At 47.8% G+C, this 23,829-nt stretch overlaps 1 protein-coding gene across 1 annotated transcript in view; it reads right to left on the reverse strand.

The window, feature by feature from the left end:
- The window catches only part of PXYLP1 (2-phosphoxylose phosphatase 1), a 696,133-nt gene extending 673,222 nt beyond the window's left edge, over positions 1–22,911 (reverse strand). The window contains exon 1 of the mRNA XM_069617828.1: positions 22,825–22,911. The gene's annotated coding sequence lies outside the window, so the exon portion shown is untranslated. The remainder of the gene's footprint in view (positions 1–22,824) is intronic.
- Positions 22,912–23,829: the final 918 nt, after the last annotated feature.

Genomic DNA, 23,829 nt, shown 5'->3' on the forward strand with positions numbered 1-23,829 from the left:
GTTTAGACATACGCGCAGTGTAGTTCGGGCTGCAGTCAGCACCTCTTAACGACCTGCAACACATTTCCTTCAGTAAACCTATTCTTATGCTGATGGCTGGGACATTTCAAACTGAAAGACCCAAACCGTCACCAGTTAACGAGAACACATTTGCTAATTTCCAAATTAGTTAAAGTGAAAAGAATAAAGTCCCCTTTTAATGATTTGTTTGACCCATGATCTCTACTAACCTAACCAGCAATAAACTCACTGCAGTTCAAACAGTATATATTGGGTATGTGATTGTCGGCACAATACACAGATCGACCTTCAGGAAATAATTGCAGTTGCTACTGGGCACGAACTGGTGGAGACCCTCCTCCTACATTCCTGCTCTGCCGCCTAGTGTTTCCGGTGCGGTCCAGACTCGCTGGACATTGTGAGGACCTGACAGAAGCCAACTACACTGACGGGGCGGCCTCAGAGTCAGCTTGCTGCTTGATGCTCGTAGAGCGATCCAGTTCTGTGGTGAGGGTGATGAACGATCATTCTGTCCTCGCTTTCCTCCTCTCTCCCTCTACCTCTCTCGGCACCAGTCTGGCCACCTCTCCTTCTCCTCTTTTTCTCAGATAACACCCAACAAATGTTTCTAGACACGTCCGATCTATGAAAGTATCGTCCAAACAGGTGCTCCCCTGCTCCTCCAGAACCATTGACACCCTCACTCCAGCCTTGGTTGGATTCTGCAATCACTCTTTCGCCACTGGATCTTCACCCACTCTCCTTAAGCACTCCCGTGTGCACCCCCTCCCCAAAAAGCCTTCTGCCTATCCTACCTGCCCAGCAAACTATCGCCTGATCTCCATCACTCTTTTCCTGGGCAAACTCCTGGAAAATCTGGCCAGCTTCCTCACCACACTGAATCTGTTGGTTGTTCCATTACCATCAGTCTGGCTTCAGAGCAGCCAGAGGCACGAAACGGCTCTCCTGAACACCCGTGAAGATCTGCTCTCTGATCTCGGCTCCAGCCTTCCTTCTGTTCTCATCCTCCTTGACCTTTCCTCTGCTTTCGACACGGTCAATCACGCCACCCTGATCAATCGACTCGGTGAGAACCTGGGCATTACTGATAAGGCCCTGGAGTGGTTGACTTTCTTCCTCCTGGGCCGCCACTCACTTGGGTCGTTTTTCTCAATCATCTTTCTCTACACATGCAATGTTCCCCAGGGCTCTATCATCTCACCCGGGCACTTGAAGGTCTACTTGGCCCCTTTGGCCCACCTGATATCTAATTTTCAGTGTTATGTACACTCTGCTCTCCTTCAGCATCCCCTCAGCCTCTTCTCCTCTCTCGCTCATTCCCGACTGTCTATATGTGATTCAGGATTGGTGCGCCTGCAACAATCTCTGCCTTAATGCCAGTATAACGGAGATCCTTCTCATTGCGACCCTGCCCCCGCTTTCCCTCTCACTCTGGGCGCCCTCCTTGGGCCCTCTTCCTTCACCTTCCTGTGAGTCAAAAAACCTTGGTGTCAAAAAACCTTCGACTCCACTCTCTCCTTTTCTCCTCACATCATGGACCTTGCCAAGAAGGCCCACTACCAGCTGCACCTCCTCAGAGGTATTCTTCCTTTTCTCACTTGCCCCCAGAGGCTCACTGTGTCCAGAGCCCTGGTTCTCTCTAGGCTGGACTACTGCAACAGCCTCTTTCTCAGTCTACCTTCCTCTACTCTCTGCCCTCTGCAACCAATCCAGAACAGGAATGCAAGACTTATCCTTGGCCTCATGCCAAGGGACCGGATCCCTCCAGCCCTGAAATCTCTCCACTGGCTTGCGTTGGCTGCAAGAATCAGGTTCAAGACCTTCTGCATCGTCCACAAGTTTTTCTGGATCCGGGGCCCACACTACATCTAACTCTCTCTTCCAAAATAGCTTCCTTCTTGAGCCCTTGTCTAAGCTACCTCCAACTCCGAGGGTCAGACGCTTCTCCAGGCACAGAGTGGGTGGTAGATTCCTCTCCTCTGTAGGAACCTCCCCCTGGAACAGCCTGCCTGGTCTCTCTAAACTGAGCCCATCACCTGAAGTTCCTGAAAGCAGCCCAAGACCTTCCTTTTCTCCTCTGCTGTCTCCCTCTCTCCCGCCCTTGCTGACATAACTTGCAGCCGTAACGATGGATTGCTTGGCTACCCTCAGACTCTCACTGGGTACCAGGCCCCTCCATGATAAGTCTCCCTCGCACTGCCACCGGGCCTATCACACTTTTAGGGGACTGAAACTGTAACCCCTACAGTCCCCTGCCTCCTTGCACTTACCTAGAGCCACGCTGCCCTGGCCGCACTTACTCAGATCGATGCTGCCCTGATTGCACTCACCCTTTCCCTTCCCCACGCACTTGCACGATTTGAATGACACAAGGCCTAGTATGATCATAGGTCTTGTCTTCCCTCTGTCCTACTTGTCTTGTCGCGCCCAGAAACACTTGTTTAGAGGTGCGATATAAATGACTTGTATCATATCATTGCGGTCGCTCCTGACGCTAATAGGGTTCCAGACTCTGGATCTCCCATATTATCACTGCTTGAGATCTGCTCACCTGAGGCCCGCCTGATGTGACAGCAGAATTGTAACCTACTCCCTGAGAAGCCCTTGTGGGAAATATTATGCAGGCCAGACGATTTGAAAAGCAAAGGGAAGATAGACTGAACATAAATCAAACATCAGAACTGCCAACACATCTCTGGTCTACAGACATTTCCATTAACAACAACAAACCACTATACAAATGAGATGAGTTATCCTGAAAATAGTACATCCGCTCCCCAGAGGAGACAACTTGATGAAAACCTACACAGCGCAATCTCTATTGGATATATCATCTTGATGCTATAGCCCCACTGGGCATGAAGGAATAATATTACTGGCGTCCTTTCCACTAATGGGATTCTGCCCTACACTGGATAAATCGAATCAACATCAAACATGATCCTACCACCTTAGGACCAATTGACACCAATTTTCCGATTAGAGTACACAAGCACCACCTGATGCATGACACCATGAGTCTCACCAACATCTCTCAGAATATTCACAAGTATCAACATAACTTTTCAATATGTTTTTCTACATACAGCTTTTTATTTCTTTGTGTGGGTTTACATGCCTTTTACTTTGATTCGGTACCACTTTTGGTCAAAAGTTCTGCCTACATATTTATTCTATAAAACCATCCACAGGGACTCTAAGAACACAATCCCGATTGCAGGACAATGTTGACATTGATGACATCACCCCCGTCACTGCGGGATGACGCCATCACACGGAGAATGGACGCAACTATTTAGAGCAGCCATTTTCGTAGCATATTTCTTTTACTCCGTCTAGAACTAGACACGTCCAGCATCAAGATGAGATATTAGCCTCATCCAACACCTACCTGATCACAAATAAGATATTTTGAGGACTTCTTTTCTAGACATATAAACCCCATTTCGCTGTATTCAGCACTACTAATTATTGGCATTTTCTATCTATAACATAGGGAATACCACTTACCTACAACTATGAGAACCCCTTAGCCACCTACTTTACAGCCTTACTGTACCCACAATCCCACTGGATTCTGGGAAGAGGGTGACTGCAATTCATGCATAGTGACCACCTTACATAATATGTGATATGGCAACCTAGACCCCTAGAATAGGCATTACTCACCCGAATACTTATATTTCTAGGAGCACAATCCCTTGGGACCCACGTTTTTGAAACTATGCACAGTATATGCTGATACTTTTGAAATTAGGAACAGAAAGATAGGTGAACACTGTTTAACCATTGTTGAGATAGACCATAAATCCTCTGCACTATAAAATTACATATCACCATATTTTTGTTTTGGTGATTCCATTCTTATAGGTAGGAGCATATTTTTCAACACTATACTGCACGAATTTGGACTATTAGCGCCTCAAGGAGAGCTTTGAGAGGAATAGGTGAGATTGTTGGACCTTCCTTTATCTCTTTACCATTTTGCTTGGGTGCCATGCATTTTAGATGCCTTTCTTAAAAGCCATTCAAACCAATCTCTTATACCTCTAGAAGCAGTGGGCCACGTACCTCATTGGGACAGCTCCATCTATCATTTTCTATAGCACATTAGTGCAAGTTGAACCAGAGGGATTTATGAGGTACATCCATATACAGATGGTATTACATTCATTAATTTAGTTTAACATTGTTATGTTGACACTAATATTTGTCTATTGAAGACAAGCACACTCATATAGTATATCTTTCGGAATGTTTATAAATTATGAAGGAATATGAAAAAATGTTCAACCCCTTATGACGAGATGACATCTCGAAACGCATTGGGTTTTATATATTAACGTTTTTCGTACCAAAAATATGTTTAAAGTTCTTGTGTTTTGTAAAACAAATTCAGTAATGTGAATTATCTTTGGACATATGGAATGATTATCTTAATCCAGACAACATAACATCTTTATTCCGATTTATACTTAATAAAACTTTTTGCCTCATTTTGGCTTTAGATAGTGTGCAGGAGACGCAAGTTCCCTAATTTTGGGAACCCTTATTCACGCTGTGAGGAGGTCAAAGAGGCAATGGAGGTAAAAGACGACCCCATTCTAACTTTCAGACCCAGCCCACAAAAGGTTATAATCAGCAGGACAAAACAAAACTACATGTCCCATAAACCACCACGAAAAATGGAGACAAGGTGGGGGAAAGAACAAAATGAACAAAGGGAAGAGGTATAGGTACAGCCCAATCATGCGGTATAGTGATCGGTACACACATAGAAGTACAGGTTGGGATGGACAAACAGTGCATGGAACGGGGTGGAGGGGGGGATGAAAACTGGCTGCAGGTGTGGGAAGTGGGCAGGAAAGGCGGGTGGAAGCTAAATGGAGGGGAGGAGCAGAGCATGAGTTAAAAGAAGCCCCGGGAAACTCGCCAGGTGTCTCTCATTACAGCAGCAGCACTGGCCGGAGACCACAGAGGAGTGGGAGGAATCCCCAGGTGATGTACATTGGGCGTACTAGGAGGCTGAAGGAGCGGCATCGCGGAGATCCTTATCAAGAGGCAGACTCTCCACCAGGAAAGGCTCGAGGAGCGGCAGCGCAGAAAAACACACCCAAGGCGGATTCACTGACAAGGGAAACCTGGCAGTAGCCATTTCAAAGGACAGTGTTTCCGTGGGTTTACCTTCTCTGTTTATTTGTTTTTTGAAACCCCATTTTGGACAGCTGGCGAAGGAACGGAAAGCTAGCGTCCGAGAAAAGGGAACTTATGTGAGCTGTTTATTATTCTTTCAAAGAAGCGAGAAGCCTAAGAGGACATTCCTACGAACTCTGAATTGATTAACCCTTTACAGCGCAAGCCGGCTGAGCCAAAAATAAGTATGTTTTGTTGTTTATACTGAGGGGCTGGTGGAAAGGTTAACACAGCAATAAATCTTAACTTGTTAACCCTGCATCCGACTACAGCCTACTACTTTACACTTGCCTAGAGGGAACTACCCACGTTACTATAACTTGGTACCCGCGATTGCATATAGAGAGTCCTGTACATGATGAAAAAATCCGACAAGTGCCAGACTAAACTCCTATACAGGCCGGGTGAGTGAAGAGGAGGGTGCTGGAAGCGGGTACGTTGCTGGGGGAGGTGCTGGCCCACGACACCGCAGCACCAGCTGAGCCTGGAGGCAGAGAGGCCGTGGCTTTCCCGGTGGGAGGAGAGCAGCCATGTTTCTGAAGCAGCAGAGAAGGGTAGGCCTTGGAACCAGGGCGTGGAGCTGGTGCCGACATGGAGGGCAAGCGAAGGCCGCCACCAACAGGATCCCCTCCAGAGGAATCCCCCCGACCTGAGCAAGGACTCATACACACGCAGTGAGGGTCTCCTGAGAGACCTAAAAGGTCATGCCCAGGAGGACACAGTTTGTCTCAACAACATCTGGCTGTGGATTGAAGTGCGAGGGAGAGATTATTCTGCTAACTGAAGCCAAGTGGGCCACTAGATCCAGGGCCCACGTTCACAAGGTCCTGGGCTCCAATCTAAGGGAGAGGAGCGCAAACCTGCTTGAAGGTGTCAGGTTGCTCACGAAGATCTTTGGGCCTTGTGGCTGAGGAACTACTTCTGCAATCGGAGCTGGTGACCCATCTGTGACTCAGGGGCTGGGACTCCACAGTTCGCAGGTGGTCGTCCGACATCTGTGCATCCATTATATCTGCGCTTCTGGCTTGTCCAGCTGTTCTTGCTACTAGAGATGCTCATATTGGCATGCTGGTCTATACACATCGCGGCCTTGGTCACCTGTATCACCTTCCCAGTCAGCGGATGAATGGCGTTGGCTGCTTAGGGAACAGTGGGCCTTCATCGATTCCCATTCCAGAGTAACACCGAATCCACGCGTCTACAACTAATGAAGTCGTTCCTGTCCTAATGGATTTACACAGCGCGGATATAAATCACCCGTTGCTACTGCCTTGATGCCTACTGTGAACAGTCCCAGCATATGCAGCCACCAGTAGCCATTTCAGAAAGTGTCCGGTCTGCTCGGTTGTCAAATCCTAGTAATTGGAAAAAGAACCCCACAATCTCCACACCTACTGTCCTGAAGAGGCCCGGTCCCGGCTTCTGCTGGAGACCTCTGCAGCCTGAAACTTGAGTCGACAGTCCTTCAACTGGGAGCCATGAGATTTTTTTTTCTTTGCTCTCATGTGATAATACTTCAACTGATTAGTTCATCTAGCGAGACCATACATATTCGCATCCTAGCAAACTTGTTTAGTCTTAGGTTCGCTGCAGTGAAGTAGATCAATAGGATATTTCACCTTGCACCTGTCCACAATCGTTCTTTTGTTACGTTATGTAAATTCATTTTACTTTTTTATATTTGTTGAATATGATGGTTGTGAATGTGATGTGAGTGCTACGTGTGCAAGGTTGAGTGGTGAGGTGAGGTTTTCCCTCCATCCCGTTTGTATAATTGTCTTTAGTCATTGTTCTTTGAGTGTTTTTTATTATTATGAATTGTTTTCCCTTTGAAGAACAGATGGCAAGATGAAATCTTGATTCCATCCCTGTCAGATGTGCATGTTTACTATGTTGATCGATGGTTGTATCTAGTATTTGAATTGAAGCAGTGTCCTCCTACCTGCTGCTGGGCAAAGAGGCATACATTTCCTTTGAAATTCCAGATTGGGGTTTGTCTTGACAAGCCTGATACCCAGACTGAAAAATCCATTATTGGCTTGACCCTCCTTGCTTGGTTTTCACCCTTATCACCTAGAAATGGATTGCCTCATAGGATCGGCTCAGTTCCGTTTATCTCAACATGGTCACTCAGCAGCTTGCTTCAGTTCCAGCCATCGCAGCCCTTTGAACTCCAAGTTGCCATAACAATGCAATTACCAGATGTGCCTTGTGACTGGTGACTTAAGGTCACTTTTCCTCGTATTCCGGAGAAGGTTTCATCCCACCTTAGTCGTCTCCTTCCTCCTCTGCTGGAGCAGCACAACACCCCCCCTTCGACGACCTGTGTGACGTTGTGCACCCGATTTGTCTGTGCCTGTCTTGCTGCTAGGACGTCTGGTGAGTTCATTGTGCTTTGTGCAGTTTCTCAGTCTCTCGCGCTCCCCCTTCCATCTCTATGCCCTCTCGCTCCATGTTGCTCTCCATTTCTCCTATTAACTAACTGCTTCTCTATTACCTACCTCACAAAGAAAAAGTTCAAGAAAGATCTCCTGGTCTCTAACCCAGGCCTGCTCATCGCCGACACCTAGGTCAACGCACCTTCCAGGTAGACTGTCACAGACATCCTCTTTGTCGCTCCCTCTCCAGACCTATGAACTTCCCACATGGCCTCTGTCCTCTCCCCTTTACTCTTTGTCACCCATTAATGGTGCCACAAGATGGGAAGTACTCTTGGCATGCTTCTCATCCCCTAGGTGCATCATTAATGTCTATCAGAATGGCACTGTCATGGCCCAGGGTTCTCAGCTCAACCACATCCTTATTGATAGGCATCTTCAGTCTCTCATCAACTTCCTCCTTCTCCTAACACTCCTCCGTCTGCCACCCCTGATGCCTCTTCTCCACCACCAACGAGTGTACCACATCCCTGAACCCCGCCTTGGAAGATCTTCAAACGTGGCAACCAGCTTCACCTAGCTACCCTTAACTTTTGCTCTGCTGTTAAACACACCTCTGATATCGGTCTCCTTCTTGAAGACTTTGACCTGGACATTTTCGCTCTCACTGAGACGTGGTTCACTGCTAACTCTGTCACTGCCTTTGACACACTAATTCCTGAGGGCTACAAGATCCTCTCTAAGCCCAGGCCTAACCTATCTGGAGGCAAAGTGGCCTTGGTCTTCCCTGGATGGGTCCCTGCTACTATCATTCCCACTCAAACCTACTCTTCCGTTGAATGCCTTGTCTGTAGGCTTGGTGTCTCTCCAACCCTCTCTGCCTCTTACCACCATCTACACGAGCCCTGGTCTGACCCCACCTCTTCTCTTCTTGCCTCCAACTCTAAACATCTCCTCCTCGGAGACTACAATATTCACGTTGACTCTCCCGATTCGGCCACTGGACACTTCTGCAGCCTCTGTGACTTTCTTTACCTCACCATTAATCCCTCCAGTCTGACACGCTCAGCCGGACATACCTTGGATGCTCTCATCTCAGCAGACATCCCCATCTCCAACCCTCTCACTACACCTCTCTCCTGCCCTCTCCCTGAATCTCTTAGGTCTCCCGGCTAAGCCTCTGCCTGCACTGCCAGTCTCCTTCTCTGTCATTCAACCGATGAAGCAAGTGTCATGCTGATTTTGCCTCCACTTTCATTCCCCCTCCCACGGACTCCCACACTGACTCTGCCATTGCTAATCTTCACCTCTCTATCACCAACACTCTAGACATCCTTGCCCCTGCCATGAGAATCTGCTTGACGCCTGCCTCCAAGCGCAACACCTGGTATGACTCTGACCTAGCCTCTCTGAAACGCAAGTGCAGGGTTGCCGAGCGGAAGTGACAGCATCAGGCACATCCTTTGACAGACTGTCCTGCTGCATGCTCCAAAGGCAATACAGACTCCATCCGGTCGATGAAAAGGGCCTATATACAATCCTGCATCTCTGAGGCCACTAACAACACAGGCAAATTGTTTAAAATATGCAAGGAACTCCTCAATCCTACTGCAGTCTCCACTTCTCCCCTGCCATCCCTGACCCTTGGTACTTCTCTGGCCTCCCACTTCTTAGCCAAAACTGAGAACATCGCTTCACAGCTCTCAGGCCTCCCTTGGCCCCCCCCCCCTTCTCCCTTTCCTTACTATTCTCCTCTTTCTTGCCCATAGCACCGGATGAGGTCTCTAGAATATGAAAGCCTCCTCCAAACAGGTGCTCTCCTGCTCCTCCAGAACTATCAAGGACAACAGTGCCTCCCAGCCTATGCAAATTCCTGTATCCCTCCTTTGCCACTGGCTCCTTCCTGCTACCCCTCAAGCACTCCCTTGTGCATCCTCTTCTCAAAAAGCCCTCTGCCGACTCCTCCTGCCAGGCTAACTATCGCCCTATCTCCATTACCCCCTTCCTGGGCAAACTCCTGGAGGAGAGGGTCATCTCCCAACTGATCCAACACACTGAATCTGTTGGTGGTCTACACGACCATCCGCCTGGCTTCAGAGCACCCAGAAGAACAGAAACGGCTCTACTGAACACCCATGAAGACTTGCTCTCAATTCTCGATTCCAACTCTTCATTCGTTCTTATCCTTCTGGATCTTTCCTCTGCCTTTGGCACAGTCCATCATGTCACCCTGACAAATCGGCTTCCTAACACCCTTGGCATCACAGGCTTGCCATTTGACTGGTTGACCTCATTCCTCTCCAGCGACCTTCCCAGGTTGAACTCCGCCACTTTCGCTCTCCTGTCACACCCTCCAACTAAGGCGTCCCTCAAGTCTCGATCCTCTCACCGTGGCTCTTCAACATCGACCTTGCCCCTCTGGCTCACCGAATCTCCTCATTCCCAGTGTTATGCAGACGGCATGCAGCTCTCATTCAAGCATCCCCCTACTGCCTCCTCTTTCATCCCGGACTGTTTGACTGCTATTCAGGCATGGTACCTCCAACTCTCTGCAGATCAGACGCTTTGCTAAGCAGAGAGTGGTGGGTAGATCTCTCTCTTCCGCAGGAGCCTCCCTCTGGAATGGTCTTCCTGCCCCTCTCAGGCTTGAGGCGCACCTCCCCCTTGAGTTCTACAAGGGACCAGCCCCCAGTCCACCGCCCTCCACGCACTTAGCATGTGGACCATGCAATCTCTAGCACTTGATAGAGGATTTCAATACAAGTATAAAGAGAAGCAGAAGAAACAGAGGCAGCATCGTCCATCGAGTGAGCCATAAAAGCCAAGTTAGAAGGGAGAGTAGAGATACAAGAAGAAACAAAGAGAGGGGTATTGAAGGTACGAAGATCGTGACGGAAAAAGAAGGGGTAAGGCTAGGGGAGGTTAAATAAGTGTCACAAACTGGGGGATAAATAGAAAATAGAAGCAAGTGAAGATCAGAGGAGTAAATAGGGCAGAGCAAGACCTCCAAGGTAGACATTGACGAGGTGAAGATAAGATCCAAGGAGGATCCTGAAGTATGAGAAGGAGGATTAGGAAGCAGAGAGAGACCATAGGAGTTGATAATGGCAAGAAATGGAGAAGAAGCATGGCTGGAAGAAAGATGCAGATTGAAGTCAACCCATAACAAGAAGAGATTAGAACAAGGTAAAACAACATTAAGTAAAGCATCAATGTCGTCACAGAAAGTGGAAAGATGGCCAGGAGGACAATAGCTCAGAAGAAAGGTCACAAGACAGGACTTAGAGAAAGTAGAAGAAGAGTATTTAAAAGAAGTGAAAGTGGGTAACAAGAGGGAATTAGGATGATTTGTGGAGGAGGGCGGTAAAGAATCCCCATATCCTCTCCACGACCTGGAGAACAGGAGAATGGGTAATAAATGTAATGATGGGAGCAGCACTAGAATGGCATAAAGTAGAATACCAAATAAGAGGCAAGTTGGGTGTGTCGCCTTCAAGAAGGCGGACCAAACTGATGTGTTAAAGCACAATCCAGGGATTCCAAGGTGGCTGCCGAGTACGGGACATCGTGAACAGAGAGCTCTGCTGCCCGCCTCAGAAAAAAAAAGATGTAGGAGCCCCCACATAAAAGACCACCACTGCATGGATTTTGGAACTGCCCTGTGATTGTGGAGAAACATTTAGACTAAGGCATTTGTCTCGAAATGGCAACAATTGACCGCAACAATTGAGAGGAGCTCCCAGGGCGTAGCACCGCTCTAAACAACCTGAAGTGAAGCGTTCGGCTAATCCATGCTAACCTTGTCTCACCGCACCTAAACAGATATCCGGCCCAGCCAGAAATTGCGGAACCCCAGCAGCGTTAGCGTATGGGCGAGCCGCAGGTGCTGCCCTGGATTATGGACAGTGACCCCTTGCAGCGCGCAGGAACGCTTTGTTGCAGAGTGAAGATTAGGCGCCCAGGAGCATTATAGACTTGCAGGTTTACTGAGCCAAAGTAACGAGATTGGAAGGCTCAAGGCCACCTAATATTTGAGCAAATTCAGAGAGGAGCCAAAAGGCATAATGACAAGTGGGATGATTGGCTTCAATTAGAGACATGCAGCACAGAGGCGGTGCAGACAGTGCAGGCACGTCCTGGGCCCTATTGGAAGCACGCTCCTTCCAACAACAGGGTTCAGTGGGCACAACCATTTGGACAGAGGCGCTAACAACAGGTCTGGAGTAGCACATACTTGCAGCCACCCATTGGGGGAGAACTGAATTCCGGACATTACAGATGGTTATGTGGACTACATGATAACGCTCAAAACAGCTAGGCAGCACCCAACGTTGTTAGATACTTGAGGACCCTCCCCGTCCATATTGCTTCCCACCTGCAGTGAAAAGGTATGCATCAGAACCAGAGACCAGCTTGGTGTCATTACTATTAAAGACCCTCATGGTAAGAGGCTAGGCAATGCAACACAGGTAGTGTGGCTTCTTATTCAGAGTCCCCAGCTGAAGCTGGCATACAATCGTGCACCTGACTAGATTAATTATGTATACCACACTCTGTCGCATAAGAGGAATCTCCTGCAAACCTGCTGTTAGATCCATTTTAGATTTCGATTGAAAAACAAAGGGATTGTGTGACCACAGAACTAACATGGGGAAAGAATCCATATGACCTGGAAAGTGCCCTTCATCCACACGGGGCAAATCTAGGAACAGGCAACTGTAGTTTGAGAAGAAAGGCCAACTTCAGGTACTATTTGTCTGGCAAAAGGCAAAAGAGAGTCCCCTGAATTAAAAAGAGCACCAATATTAAAAGATCAAAATAACCTGTGGAGGGGATTCCTACCACTAAGCTTCAAAAGAAAAAACAACAAGAAGGGCTATCTCGAAATTATGGCATAAAGAAAGAGAAGAGGTGCATAGAGATGAAAGTACGCTTAAGGGCCTGCAACCAGAACCTGAATCATCATCAAAGATATCGGAGCAAGATTAGACTACCGAAGTAATAAAACAATGTTTCTATGATTTTAAAGACCAAATGACAGAAATGCTCCAAACCCAACTCGCCCTCATAAGAACTAAATTAGCACAATCGGTACAGGAGGTGAAAAATTATATTATCGATCTAGCTGAGCTAATAGAAACAAATGAGGCTGCGATCCAAGACATATCGGAAGATACCTGTAAAATAGATCTATTGACTGATCCGTTGGCCACAGCGACCCACAACATCGAAATACAAATGGAAGATCTTGAAAACAGATCGAGGAGATCCAACAATCGGGTGAAATTACTCCTGGAAACGATTGAGGACCGGGAATTAAAATCAACGATCGAACAGGTGTTTGCTGACCTGGTAGAATTAGACAAAGGCGAGGATGTCCTGATTGATCGAATTCATTGTGTGGGCCGAAGCGCAAAGACCCAGGAGCAAGGCCCGGGATGTGATTGCCGCAATGTAAAAGGTATGGACAGAAAGAGGCAATTTTACAGGCAGCAAGAAAAGCTACTCCCATCAAGGTAAACGGATCAGAAATCCATTTGTACCAAGACTTGGCGCAAATAACTTTGTTGAAATGAAGATTAATCGGTCCAGTAGTACAAGTTTCATTTAAAAATCAGGTTCGCTACGGATGGACATTCCCTTTTGGATTTTTTTTTACATGGGAAGGACAACAACATAGGGTTACTTCGTGTGAAGAAGGCTTGTGGATGTTGAAGATAGGAGAAGAAGAAGAGGGGCAACATCAAAAGGAAGCTCGAAGAACTCAGGAAAAGGGGAGATTCAGAAGATGGGAATGGACTAAAACAGCTCGCAACAAGACATTGTGAGACGAATTCCAAGGAACTGATAACTGGCTACGATATCCACAGTTGCGGAGAGGGTAAATGTGTGAACTATTGTTTTATGTGTAACAAGGAGTTGAACAAGAGATTATAACAATGGTGCTAGTGGACGGAAAAGTTGTGGGAGGCAAGAACTTTGAGCAAGGATGCAGCGGGGGAGAGGGGTGTAGCTCGGCACTTGGAATCGGGGGCTGGTGTGTACAGGTAGACCCACACAAACAATCCCTGGGTGGATAGTGGGGCTCAACCTTCAAGATAGTGGGGCACTGCCCCTTCCCTTGTCTCGTTTCTGCGTTACAGACACCCATAGCTGTTGTTCCAAGCCATGAGCAAACAGCGTGGGCCTCTGTTATAGCAAACTGTGCAGGGCAGGACGGTATAAAAGCTGCTGCCTGCAGGGGCTCAGTCTCTTGCATTAAGAGTCCTTCCAGCACTTTTTTGCTTTGAGCTACAAATCTTTGTATGCTGTTCCTCCTTACTCCTGCTTTTGATTCCAGTGCCCTGCCGGGCTCCTGCCTTGCAGCCGATCACGCTCCGCTGCTACCTTCCGCCCTTGTCTTCAAGGCTCCTGCCTTGCAGCCGATCACGCTCCGCTGCTACCTTCCGCCCTTGTCTTCCAGGCTCCTGCCTTGCAGCGATCACGCTCCGCTGCTACCTACCTACAGCCTTCGTCCATTGGGCTTCCAGCCTTGCAGTTTATTTCAGTCCTCTGCAGCCTTCTAAAGTCAGCGGCCCAGCTCCTCTGGGCTCACTCCTTGCTGCCCGGTCCTACTGGCTCCTTGCCGCGCAACCTGCTTCACTCTGCTGTCAACAGCCCTTGTCCTCGGAACTTCCTGCCTTGCAGCCGATCAGGCTCCACAGCTTTCTACCTGCAGCCTTTGTCCGCTGGGCTTCCAGCCTAGCAGCCCTCTACAGTCCTCTGCAGCCTTCTACAGTGAGCGGCCCTGCTCCTCTGGGCTCACTCCTTGCTGCCCGGCCCTTCTGGGTTCCTTGCCATGCAGCCTGCTTCACTCCGTTGCCCTAAGCCCTTTCCCTCTGGGCTCCCTTCCTTACGGTCCTGCTCCTTTGGGCTTGCTCATTGCTTTCCTGCTCCTCTGAGCTCTCAACCTTGTACCTTACCGTCCTCTGCTATCCACAACAGTTCACCTACATTATTTACTTTCAGTTATTGCAGTCCCCCTGTTTCCCGACTGCTGCTCCCTTGCTTTCTTCCTTGTTTTTCAACCCTCTGTTCTTTATCCCTATCCAATCCTGTTATACGGCTTTCCCTTCATTTCCTTCTGCTAGTTTGCTTATCGACTTCCTTTTTCCTGGATTTGCCTGTTAGTGTCTTCTCTTGTACTGTTTGTAGACCCCTTTGTACAGAGCTTGTCTGTCGGTTTCCATCAGGCAACCTCTGCCCCTTCCTTTGTCTCGTTTCTGCGTTACAGACACCCATAGCTGTTGTTCCAAGCCATGAGCAAACAGCGTGGCCCTCTGTTATAGCAAACTGTGCAGAAGGCTAGAGTTTTTCCTAAGGTCCGTGGAATACTCTTTTCCTATATCTGCATACAGCCCAAGAGGGAATTCATTCTGTTGTACCTTATTTCCTTGCTACACTTGCCTACTCTTCGTTCTCTTTACTTTCAGCTGTGCGTGTACTTATCGGTCTACCTTACTTCGGCACAACCACCCAAACCCTTCCTGGGTGTCCTGTGCCACTCTTAACAGAGTGCCATCCGTGACAGCAATAAAGTCTTTACCTCTTAACAAAGCACCAGGACCAGATGGTTTTCCAGCAATATTTTATAAGACCTATATGGATGACTTGACCCCTACCTTGACTACACTGTTCAATTCTTTTTGGGGCGGGGGGACAAGTGTATTACACCCTCAATGGGAGAGGCGAAGGTGGTGCTTTTCCCAAAGCCAGGGAAAGATAAGACACCATGGGTCTTATAGGCCATTAGCTCTTATCACTATAGATGCTAAGCTCTATACCAAAATATTAGCAACTAGTCTGAGAAAGTTAGTAGCGCAGTTAATACACCCCGATCAATCTAGGTCCATTTCGGCAAGGCAAACATTTGACAACACTAGACAGGTGAGTCATCTATTAGAGAAAATAAACAGAGTAAGATTATCAGCCGGAGTCATAACGCTCAATGCCGAAATTTATTCTCGACGATGGAAACCATGGGGCTTCCAGGTCATAGCTACAGAGGGGGACACAGAGGGTAGGTATCTGGCAACGTCTTTCCAATGGGAGAGGGGACATATACAGTGGCACCAATCTACGCACCAATACAGGGTAAAATGGGTTCTTACAGGCAACACTGACCAAATTGGAGAATTTTGCCAAAGGGCAGATAATATTGGTAGGCGACTTTAATCTGGCGTGGGACCCAAGAAAAGACAGGAGCGCAAGGGTGTTCCACAACCAGGAGGCACCATTTGCCTGCTTGAACAAACACATGGCCATATTGGCTGGAGGGAACTGGGGGGGGGGGGCTACACATTTTATTCCGATGTTCATATATCCTTCTCAAGAATAAATTACTCCTGGATTTCGAGGTCACTATTGGGTAGGTTTGCGGGGATAGAGCTAGGAGTGATCACCCTGTGTTAGGGAGAATTATCTGTTTAGGCTGAATTTCTTAACCTAGTGAGTCCCCCAGCAGCTTTGCTGGATTTTTGGGGTTTATTTTTTTTCTCCTGCCAAGAGTGAGACTCTTTTACCCTCACTCTTGGACATGATTTGAGTGCGTTTCTTTGACTCTAGATGTGTTTAATGGGCCATGGGGTCTTTTACTCCATAGGGCTTCATGTGTTTTTGTGATGTGTGTTACACAGCACCCTCAGTGCAGTAACACAGGGGTGTCATAGTGACTCCCCAGTATAGACTCCATACCCTGGGACTGACTACTGTCTCCCAGGGTCTGTAAAGTCACCATTGACTTTACTAGTCTTAAATTCTGAACAGAACCAGTACAAACCATCATATTGTGGACGTACTGGCTGGGGCAATTCGATTGCCCGGGGTCTGTTAGTCGAGGGGGCACGTCTCCGTCCCCCCTGATCGAGTTTTGGCTGGTGGCAGTGGATACTACTTTTTATATTCAACCGCGAATATTTCTCTATGGGATTTTCCCATTGTTCGAGGCTACTATCTTTATTTATTTAATTCTCATAGCCTCGAACATACCGCCGGTTTATTTAATTCATATTAATTCTCCGGTTGGTATTTTTTGCCAAAACTCGGTTCTAAAATGGCGTTTGTGTTCTCTTCTGTGACTCCAACCCAAGTCGAGCCCTTTGTTCCACTTTTTGGCGGGCTTCTCCACAGAAGCCCTCCAAAGTGGTGCCACTCTGTCTGGGGTACTTAGGAGGGGTGGAGGGGGATTTAGGCACCCTGGACTGAGTTGCCTAGGCAACTCAAGTCGCACTCCGGAATGATTGGCCCAAGTGGTGAGCCGGCCGGCTCAGCACTTAGCATGTTTGAGTGACAGCTAGGCTGAATGGGGGTTTTCTGCATAAAAGCAGGGCTTTGGGGACTGGAACTTCAGAAGTCGCCACAGGACCTAAGAATCCGACGAGGGAGAAGCTGAGCCGACCTGCCATGACAACACCACCGGTGGAGCCCTGCTGGACCGTCTCACCACTTTTCCCAACGACAGAGGAGATCTCCCGCCAGAGAGTCTTCTTCCTTTGACTGGTGGGGATAACCAGTTTCACCGTCTTTTCGCCTTCCCGACGTATCTCGTGGCCGCCTTGCCTGTGCCAAGCACCCCGGCAACCGGGATACAACATTTTACCACGACCGCCAATTAAAGGGTAATACCTTTAACCGGAAAACTCTGCGGCTGGTTTCTTCCCTGGCAGTGCAACGACCTTCATCTTTCCTCCAAGTCGAGATCTTCTCTTCCCATGGACGACGACGAGACTTGCACCCGCTGCCAGGAACAACTGCAACTGCTGGAGGATCCTTCCCACTTAAGGTACCGTGTCCCGCCCGGCTTCCCTTGCCACCGACTGTACGGGGTAGATTTAGCCCCCGGCTTTCGAACCTGGGTTAGCCTGGGACACCCTGGCTAAACTTTTCTGAGCCTCTCTAAACTCTTTTTTCGAACTCTCTGCAAGACTTTCTAAGCCTAGCGTAACTGTGTGATCTTGGGCGCATTTGTGCTCTGCTCTCTTTAAGAGTGGGCCCAGCCTATGGACTTTGGCTCACAAGTGACTTTTTGCTCTTCTACCTTGCTAATAGTGTTCCTAAAGCTTAGAGTGGTGTACCTTCCCATATTCTGTCTTTTTCCCTCCCTTCTTCATGAACTTGTTGGAGTGCCATCTATAGTTAAGCGCTCACCTCTGTATGAAAATAAGTGGTGTTAACTAAGACTTATCTGATAAGGAATAAGGGTTGTATATATTATAATAGTAACTGTGTTTAGAGTGTTTTACGATAAGAGTGCTGGAGTGTTTCAAACTGTGTTTTTAAATAAATAATTATATACGTTGATACCAAAGCTCTGCTCAGTGTTTGCTTGTATTGTTGTATCTGAGTGCCTATTGTGTATACTTTGCATACTGCCTAACTCTTCTTGAGGGAAGTCTGACTGCTCAGCCACAGCTACCAGGTAAATCTGGGTGGTACAGACTGCTACCAAGTGGGTTTACTGCTAACACCTGTAGTCCTAAATCTTTTGCAGTGTTCCCAAAGGGAACTGCACAGGTTTCTGCCTAACACCCTGTCAGACCATGCACCTATAATGATTAGCTTAAATATGGGGCAGAACGTACCAGGCCTATGGCGGTGGAAGTTCCCTAGCCACATCCTTAAGGATGGAGTCCTATGCAAGGACATAAAGAATAAAATCTTGGATTATTTTGCACTTAACGCAACAGAGGGTGTACGCTACCAGGTGGTGCGGGACGCGTTTAAAGCTTCTTTGAGGGGGAGCTCATTGCGATGAAGTGCCAGAGGGACAACCAACTAAGTCTCTCGCATGAGGAATTGGAAGCTAACCTTAAACAAATAATGGCTCAAATGGCAAATAAGGCGGGAAGTATGCTGCAAAGGGAATGTCGGCTGATTAGGGGGGCACTTAGATGTTTTGCAGACTAGAGCTGCAAAGTGTTTATTGCTCTACCTCCAACAGAGGTATTATGTCAAAGTCAAAAAGGCGGATCGCCTGTTAGCAAAGTTGATTAGGAAAAAAGAAGCCTTGAGGACAATCCTTAAAATAAAGGTGGGGGCAAGAAAGCACTGCTCTACCTGACAATTTCGGTCTTCACAGAATATTATTCATCATTGTAGACATCAGATTCCACAGAGGAGGGAGCCCAAAGGGAATACATGTCCCGGTGACTCTCTGCCTAAGATCACTCCTCAAGAACGGGCAAAACTTGAGGGAGACATTACTCCCAAAGAGGTAAGGGCGGCTATAACTGCCTTGCCACAGGAAAGGCCCCTGGCCCGGACGGCTTTCCAGCGTGTTTCTACAAAACTTCTAGAGAGGCACTTATACTGCGCTTAGTCCAGCTCTTCAGCTCTTTCGGGGAGGGGGTTTGAGGAAGGGTGTATCACCCCAACAATGGAAGAAGCCACGGTTGTGCTGCTCACAAAGCCAGGTAAGGATGTCACTCAATTTGGTTTGTGTCGGCCGATTGCCCTTATTAATCTAGACAAAAAGATCTACACCAATGTTCTGGCATCACGTCTAGATAAACCCCTCCCCAAACTGACTGATCCCGACCAGTCGGACTTTATAAGGCATAGGCAGACCTCAGATAACCTTTGGCGGGTCTGTCATCTGATTGAAAAAGTAAATAAATATAGAACCCCTGGACTTTTACTAGTGTTGGATCCATGGAGGTTATGGGATTTGGTTCTAACTTCCTTTCAATGGTAAGAGCTAACTACCGAACCTACTCCTTGCGCCTGGCAATCAACTGGCAACTTTCAGAGGATCATGGTTTCACGAGGGACTAAGCAGGGTTGCCTGCTCTCCCCACTCTTATACGCCATCCACCTGGAGCCATCATTAGGGCCTCCCCGGATATTAGGGGGATTCCCTTTGAGGGTGAGGAGCATAACGTTGCAGCATTTGCTGATGACATGCTCCTCTTGATGACAGAAATAGAAACCTCGTTTTCTCGCAGGAACTTCTCTTTGGGGGAGGTGGCAGGGTTAAAAATAAATGCACACAAGTCAGAGTTATTAAAATGTGACCCCCCCCCTCAGAAAAGTTTCAGGAATTGCAGGGTATAGTACCCTATAGATGGGCGGAAATAAGCTTTAGCTATTTGGGGGTCCAGATTACTGGTTCTCTGGGTGAGCTTTAGCATGCTAACTACCCGCCTTTAGCAGAAAAGCTGCAACGACCGCTGGCGGAATAGGTGCCCTTATAAATATCCTGGATGAGGAGGATACATGCCTTTAAAATTGTGATTTTGACAAAAATCCTGTACTATTTCACAGCCCTGGCAGTGGAGGTTCCCCCAAGGTTTCTTCAGGAACTTTCAAAAACATGTGGGGTAATTTTCTTGGAACCCCAAGAGACCTGGGGTACCTATGCAAATGCTAATGTCTCCCAGAAGCAAGAGAGGGCTGTGAGCGCCAAACGTCTGCCTCCATTTCCTTGCGGCTCAAATCAGAGTGATCCGGGATTGGTTCAGGGGCGAACGCAGAAAGGTCTGGTGTCTACTGGACAAACCAGTGGTGGGCTCGACGCTGGTCAAGGTGTTGTGGCGACCCAAGGGGCATGTTCTCGGGTCAGGACATTAAATACTTTACATAGTGCAAGCAGGACTTCAGGCTAGATGAGGGGAAGAGGTTATTGCTACTCTCAACTGAGGCACTGGCTTACGAACCCAACGGTCAGGTCAGCGGCCACAAGGAAAGTCACGCCCTTTGTACAGTGTTAATGATGGACACGGGACATTCATTTGGTAGGAGCGTTATATGGGATTATAGCAGAAGGGGCAAGGAGCCAGGCATGGCACTATATGAAGCAGTGAGAAACTGCAGTGGGCAGCTGCTGGAGGGGGAACTTTGAACTCAGTTATGGGCAGATATCCCCAAGCTCACGCAGGCCATCCAGAGTGAGGAGATGTGGTTTAAGATGATGGTCCAATGGCATCTCACCCCAGAAAAACTACATAAATTCTACCCAACTACGTCAGCGCTCTGCTGGAGGGGGTCTGGGATTATGGAAGCATATCTGGCGGGAATGCCCAGTTATACAGCCTTATTGGGACATGATCCGTGCAGCAATTAATAGTATTTTTGGGAGTACGATGCTGGACAACACAGGGATTGCCATCCTGGGAATGGGCGGGGTTCTGGAAAATCTACCCTCGAAAGCTCAAAGAAAGACATACTTCATCGTGATGGTAGCGGCAACGCTTGTGGTGGCACACAAATGGTTTAAAAAATGCTGCCCCCAGAGAACACAAATGGGTTTGTAAAATATGGAACTTTGTGTGGTGACCTAGTCGATTCAAGGGGATCACCAAAGGTTTCAGACTGGGACATTGTCCTGAATCACCTGCAGCGGGATTTGCAGGCCTTCATGGTGCCCGAGGAAAATGAGATTGATGGGGCTGGTGTGAGTACTCGCACCACTTGGGGAGGGCGCCTTCACAGGAAGCTGGGAAGAGATATGGCTGAAGTTTCTATGGGAGGCGAGGCCTATGGGCGGTGGGCGGGGGGTTCTCAAACGGTGCAAGGGCCCATACAACAGTTGGCGAGAGAGCTGGTCACTTACAGAAACTTGGGACCGGGAGCCATCTACAAAGTTTATGGACTCAATGTGTTGTTGGTTACATGTGTTGGAATCGAGGGGGCAGGGGCGAGAAGGGATGGGGAGAGGGGTTACCGGTGTCTTAATGTTGAAAATGCCAACACAATACTTTTTTTAATGTGTATTGTTACTGTGCTGCCCTCACCAGCCAAAATCAGCTCCCTGGCCCAGCACAAACACACGCATTCTTTGACTCACACTCGCTTATTCACACACTGCATTCACTCACTCATTGAATGAGACGATCAGAAGTGACCTTCCCATACATTTTATATCCTCCTGCACGTTCCAAATAGGCACAAGGAAATGTTTTTTTCCCTGTGCTTTGAAAAGTGCACCTCTTTTGAAAATCGGATTTACTTGAAAATGCCCAGAAACCCCTTTCCACCCTCTGCCTTGCACAGTTGTGCATTTGGTGGGAAAAGAGCGCCTCAATGTGCACAACTATGATGCACACATTTAAATGTCATTTGTGTACGGTTCACCACCTTTTTGGCGCAAGTGAAGTGAAAGAACATCCCATCAGTTGCACCAAACAAGTTTTGTTTGGCACGATGGTGTATCCCTACTGATCGCTTCTTTACACTGTACGTTCATTTCAGAGAGTGTGGTTCGAGGTGTCAGAGGGGAATTAGGAATAGAAACAGGCACAAGAGAAGGAAAGGGTGCATGTGGTTTTTACTTTTTCTGCAGTCATTAACCCCAGATTTGCTCATGAGCAGGTATTGTGGTAAATACCACTAGCTCCAGAGCAGATACTGTGACTCAAATCGTTAGCCCCAGAGTAAGTACTGTGCATGTCATCATTCAGGTATTCTGTCATATGTAACGGATTAGCAAGTACTGTATCAAACGTCCAGAGCAGGTACGGTGTCTGGAATTGGTATATCAGATCCAGTACTGTGTCTTTAATTATTTGCCCCAGGGCAGGTATTATCAGATGCAGCTGATGAGCAGGTATGTACTGTATGGAAAGTCATTAGCTCCAGAGCAGGTATTGTGTCTGCACTCATTCGCTCCAGGCAGCCATTAGCGCTAGATAAGGTAGGGTCGGCTGCTGTTCATAAGGTGTCGCTTCTGTGTCTGCAGCCACTGTGCCTGCAGTTATTATCCACCGAAGGGTCATTAGACCCAGAGAAAGTACCGGATCTGCAGCCATGAGCCCGGAGGAGAGTAGGCACTGGAGACAGTACACGTCTGCAATCATTAGCCGACGCAGTATATATGTGTATATGGTCACTTACACCAGACCACGGTCTGTGTAGTAGCTGCACAGCAGTAACTGCGCCTGCGAGCATTCCAGAGCCTGCACTGTACCGTAAATGAGCTTCGGAGCAGCTACTGTGTCTACACTACCAACAACTTGCTGCCGTGTGTAATTTAAAACCCAGATGTTTAGAAAGTCATGTACTTACAATTTTTAATTTCAACATGTGATGAGCACAATACAATGAATTACACCTTCAGCTGCAGACTCTTACTTGAACATGCGTTTCTAGAGGGCTCAAAAGGGCTCCTCTTAACAATATAACAACAAAGGGAGGATCTATGTATACTAAAATAAATGCATATACAATTCACTACAAGAGCTGAATCGCATGGACTCACCTGATGCTCCCTGCAAACTGAAAAAGAGCGTTTTGTAAAGGGAGGCCTTATGTTGCTTTATTATCAATTGAAACACATATTTAAAGTCCCTGCGAGACCCTATAGCATTGTGTGTTTAAACATTTGCCGACAGTTTCTGAAATGCCTTTAACGTGTCATGACGTTTTTTGCGTATTTCTGAAATGCCGTTAAATCCCCGTGACGTTTTCACGAAGGAAGAAGAAAATCATGGCAGAAGGAGGATTTCATGCCGTCCACGGACATGTATTAATTTTGTATTGTGTATTCGAAGCGCCAGGTATATTTAGGTGCCGCTGAGTTTGTTTTTTCTTTTTTGATTTTGGTTGCAGTAACAGCGAGCGAATCTTTCTTTGTGTGTCTTCTTGGCTGGTAAGTAGTATTCCCATCCCGGCGCACGCTGAGGGAATTTCAGGGCAGATGTGTTTTTGCAAATTCGACTGCAGCAAGTCGTATTTATTGGGAAGTGAACTTCTTTACTAGGTTCCAGTGACAAATTATATTATATCAGGTACTGTATCAAACGTCATCAGTTCCAGGGCAGGTACTGTGTCTTTTTGCTATATTCACAGGCTTGCTACAAAACTGTACAGTGTATATGCCATCTTTCTTCACCAGTGCTTAAAGTGGGCCTGGGCCTGCCGGGGCAAAAGTGGGGCTGAGCCGGGGCCCTGCCGGGGCCCGTGCCACCGCCCGCAACATACGGGAGATGCATGCGCCTGCCATGAAGTCAGGCGATCTGACAAAAGTGGCGCCAACCACAGCGACGCTGTGCCTGGCTGCCACTTCCGTCAGCCACAGTAACTGCCTCTGGTGACCCCTCGCGCGCGAGGTCACCAGAGGCAGTTACTGTGCCTTTGTTTCCCCAGGTCGCCGAGGCGTCTTTAACCCTCGGCGAACCTGGGGATTCCTAGACATATTTCGAGGTTTATAAAAGATGGCTTTGAAAGTACACATTTCAAGCCATCTTTTATAAAGCTTTGCCGA

This window comes from Ambystoma mexicanum, chromosome 10 (genome assembly GCF_040938575.1).
Source record: "Ambystoma mexicanum isolate Mex_15411 chromosome 10, UKY_AmexF1_1, whole genome shotgun sequence".
NCBI lineage: Eukaryota > Metazoa > Chordata > Amphibia > Caudata > Ambystomatidae > Ambystoma > Ambystoma mexicanum.